This window comes from Fukomys damarensis, unplaced genomic scaffold (assembly GCF_012274545.1).
Source record: "Fukomys damarensis isolate Sample0158 unplaced genomic scaffold, DMR_v1.0_HiC HiC_scaffold_19, whole genome shotgun sequence".
NCBI lineage: Eukaryota > Metazoa > Chordata > Mammalia > Rodentia > Bathyergidae > Fukomys > Fukomys damarensis.
Window position 1 is genome coordinate 20,348,533 of NW_022900931.1, and position 4,707 is coordinate 20,353,239.

General features: G+C 37.0%; 1 non-coding gene across 1 annotated transcript; it reads left to right on the forward strand.

Annotated features, from left to right (window-relative positions):
* Positions 1-1,583: 1,583 nt before the first annotated feature.
* On the forward strand, positions 1,584-1,798 carry LOC117287003. Its single transcript, XR_004518191.1, has one exon. It is a non-coding gene; the product is annotated as a small nucleolar RNA U3 (small nucleolar RNA).
* Positions 1,799-4,707: the final 2,909 nt, after the last annotated feature.

Consider the following 4,707-nt stretch of genomic DNA (forward strand, 5'->3'; position numbering starts at 1 on the left):
TGATTCAAATTTAACTCAATTTTATAGACAATCCACTATAAACACATGCACACACAGAGTATGTGTGAACTGAGTTCTGTGTTCAAATGACCGCTCTCCCTTTTTTCAGCTAAAAAGTAATCCATGTGATTTAATTTTTCTTTTTCCCACGTATTTTATTAGTTTGTGTTAATTGTACAGAATATTGGATTTCATGGTGGCATTTTTATATATGCATATAAAATTCTTTGATCATATCCATCCCCCATTGTACCCTTCCTTACACTCCCTCGCCCCATCCCCTTCCTCTGGTCAAATAGTCTCCCTCTCTTCTATTCATCCTTTTATTCTAGATTTCATATGTGAAAGAAAGCATGGGAGTCTTCTCTTTCTGAGTCTGGCTTATTTTGCTTAACATGATGATCTCCATCCATTTTCCTGCCAATGGCATGATTTCATTCTTCTTTATGGCTGAATATATATATAGCGATATAACTATGTACATATGCATACATATGCATATATAATAGATATCACTTTTTCTTTATCTATCATCCATTTATGAGCAACCCAGGCTGATTCCATAACTTAACTATTGTAAATTGTGCCATGGTAAATGTGGGAATGCAGGTATCCCATTGGCATGCTGACTTTCATCCCTTTGGGTATAAACCCAGGAGTAGCACAGCTGGATTGGATAGCAGTTCTAGCTTTATCAACCTATCTCTTACATACATAATTTCTTTTAATACTGTATTTTGTTCTGCCAAAGTAAGACATTACAAAATGTTTTTAATTAATGCTTCTTTCATGCAATGTGTTGTATTTTGTCAGCTTCACATCACTTAGCACTGTTCTGGATTTGACTTCTTTGTTGAATATAAAATGTAAATCTTCATTCAAGGATAAAATAAGGCCATATATTATTCCATATATTAGGGCTTTCTTTTCCATTATGGTAAAATATCCTCATTTAGGAAACCACCATTGGGCAGATATTGAATATTGCTCTGAGAATCTTTCAGTTCACCGACCTAATTGTTACTATTCATCTCTGAAAACCTGTGGCTGGGTCATTCATGAAGCATATGGCATTATTTTCTAAGAAGGGAAAAACTGGGCAAAGAAGAGAGAAAGACAGAGAGGGAGGGTGGGAAGCAGAGAGAAACAGAGAGAGAGAGTCACATACAAAAACTATAGAAAATGCCTTTGCTCAGGGAAGCCAATGTATATGTAGATTTTGTACTCTCCTACAGTGTGATCGTCAATGACAAAGTCTCAAAAAAAGTTCTCATCCACATTGTTTTATTCTACAGACAATCCACTACACACATGTCCTCACAGAGCATACATATAGATATAAACATGTATTGAGAGGAATTATTTTTGCTGTTGCAATATGGCTGTGAGTGGTAGAGACTTCCCTGTGATTCAAAACTGCATGGTTCAGAGCCTGAAGTAAGACAGCTAAGAGCCCTTCAGTCCCCAGCTGAGCCACCAAGGAGCTTCTGCGGGAGTCAGGGGTATTAGAAAAGAAAGAACAAGTCCTATTTCGAAAATCACCACCACCACTACACCTGCCCCATGGGAAGCTAAAACAACTGAAGGCTATACTTTCAGGGATCGTTTCTATATTTGGTTACTAAAGTTTCTCTTATCATGTAGAGTACCAGAAACCACAAGCAGGAGGTGTAGTGTTCCTTCCTGAGTGTGAAGCTGGCTCTTGGTGCTGCTTTGTTGCAGCTGCCACTGGCCATTGATGATTGTTCTTGTTCCCTCTTCCACAGGAGTAAGAGGGAAGGAACACAGTCCGGCTGGCTTCTGTCTTTTCCAGTGTTGTGAAAAACAGTTTTCTGAGTCCTACCTGGAGGTTCTATCCAAGGAAGTTTCTTGAGGGTAGGACCTTAGACGTAACAGTTTCTGTAGTAGGCAAGGTCTACATATGGAGTCCTTTGTTAGAAAACAGCATTAAAGAGCAACTATTGACCTTGAGTTCAATCCCCGGAACAAAAAAAAGTTTTTTTGTTGAGAGTTACTTATTTGTATTTTTGTTAGATAAGTGCTAGTACATAAAAGTTGAGAAGTGAACATTTTAGGATGTCAGAACAAAGGTCACCTTTTTCTCTTAAGGTCCTTAGTCACTTGCAAAACTGGAGTTCATAATTTAAAAAAAAAAGATAAAACAACTGATGAAGAAGGGAGGGTGCGGACAGCCTCTTGTAGAGAGCATAGTGTTGATGCTATTTCCCATCCCTCTGTGTCCTCTTTATTGGATATAAACTTTAAAGAGAAAGCAGTTATTTAGGGCCACAATTTGACTCCTTCACTTGAAACGTCTTCATTTGTAAATTTAAACTCCATTGAGGAAGGGAAAGAGCTTTGAAGTGGATATGAGAGTGAAATTTCTAAACAGATCTGGACTAATTTGTAACTAGTGACTAGTAAATTATAAGTATCTCCAAGGTGCTAGTAAGGATGAGAAAGGAGGAATTGCTATAAGAGAAGCTAATGCTTGATAAAATAAAAGTATGGGATGTATTTATACTTCAGTAATGTAAGGCCCCTCAATTGACCACAATGCTTTGATTGGATCAAAAGATAAATGCTACACTGTGTTCATGGCACAAGCAATGATTACACATCCACAAAAGACAAAATGAAGTCCCCCGGTGTCTGAGAAATACAACCAATTCGCAAGTATATTTCTCTGCCTGCAACCTTGGAAGATTTTTCCTAAACACTTTCTGATGTCTTTATTATGATGCTAAAAACTAGATTTCTGGAGTTTTTAACTGAAGGAAAGAAGAAATACACTCTTTTGTGCAGGACAGGGCTAAGGTGGATTTCAGGAAACGTTTGATCCCATTTGATCTTTAAAGGGTGATACATAAACAAGTAGATACAGATATAGTTGATTATTAGAGTTAAATGTTAGAAAGTTTCAATTAAAATAGCCTACTCTCGTGAGTTTAATGTTTTTCAAAGCAAGGATGTTTATTTTTAAAAATATAACAGTTTGGAGGATATAAGAATTTCCCACTATTATATTCACATAAACCTAAGGCATGTTGCCAGAATCAGCTACAAAATCAAGTACAAAACTGGTGTGAAAGAAAATCTAAGTTCTATTTCCCTTTCTTGACAGTTTCCTCAACTAGAAAATGATGGGTTTGGCATAAATCTCTAAGGTACATTCCAACTCCTGCAGCCTAAGATTCTTACATGATAAAGTAGGAAGGAGAACCTATAAAGTTCAGTTGTTTGTACAAAGCGAATCTAAATTAGCCAGGGCTAAGGTTATGTCCACATGATGTCACCTAATCAGTTGAAAAGTGAAGATCTCAGGCAAACCACAGATTTGCCACTGCACTGTGGACAAATGGCAGGACAAAAAAACCCTATTCTTCAATTAAAACAAAATAGCGTGTTTAAATATGACCTAAGATTTCTGATATTCCTCAAGACCCACAGTCTTCTTTCCAATATAAACTAAACCCTAACAAATTCCCTTCTAGGAGTGCAAAGTCTGTGGATACCAATGGCATTTCCTCTGGGCTACATTCCCCGAGGAGGTCTTTGAACCTCAGCTTTTGGGAATTTTGCAATTTTAAATTAACCTCACTGAATATTAAGAGATGAGCAGACCTTATTCTAATTTCTTCTTTTCACATACAAGGACACTGAAGCTCAAAGCCTCAGTTTTTACCCGACCCTGGCACAGATTTCAGCAGTGTTGGCTACTACACTACAGTTTCAACTCCTTAAATTCTTTAGAAAATATTAAGTTCCCTATGTTTCTCTCACTTAAGATTGGAGCCCAAACTACCAAAACTATCACAAAAAAAAAACCCACTTTTCTATAAAGACTAGAAATGGTATGCTGCGGCAAGGGAGAAAGATGTGGGGAAAAGAAGCATGATAAAAAGGAGATTTTTTTTTGTATGTGGTTTGATAAATTTCTAATCAGGTGATTTGTCATTTTTTGAGCTGAGGGCAATAGAAGCATAATTTCAGACTCCCCAAGGCTCCACATTTGATTAAAGATAAACCAAAATGGACTTTAAAAAATAAGTCCCTGAAGGGATACTTTGTTCTATTTCTCTGAAGCAAGTCCAAAATCAACAACAAGGAAAAATAAACTGCTAAAGGATGGAATGTCTTATTCTGGATTAGTTTGGTCAAGATTTAATTCAATTTAATTTAACTCAACAAATTTTTATTAAGTAGTGATATGTGGAAGGCGCTATCTCTTTTATTTTTCTGTCTCCTGACTATGTCTCTGAGCTTTAGAAGTTGGTTGAACAGCAAGTGACAGGGTACGTAAATCAGAGTTTGGGATTATATTTGGCTCTTGAAAACTAAACTCTTTGTACTTTCTCAACTAGCTAGTTTCAAGCGAAGACATGATGTTAGAAAAATGTCAGTAACAAATGAAAGTCGGTGCTGTTACTGACATTGTAGTATTTCTGTTTTACCGAGTTCATGAGCCACCCCCTCAATGTTCCAATGGAATGAATATGTATACGGGGGGAGGAGGGTTCTCATTCCCTTGATTGCCTGAGAGCTATAGCTCAAAAGCTACATTTAAAGTATGTAAATGAGAGCTATTATAATCACTTCGTTAAGGTACACAGAGCCATCCTTCAAGAGCGTGCAATGTAAATGTCCCCACCTTTATTACGGCAGTAACATAAGCTCCAGCTTACTTGTCTCAAGCAGGTGGCAAAT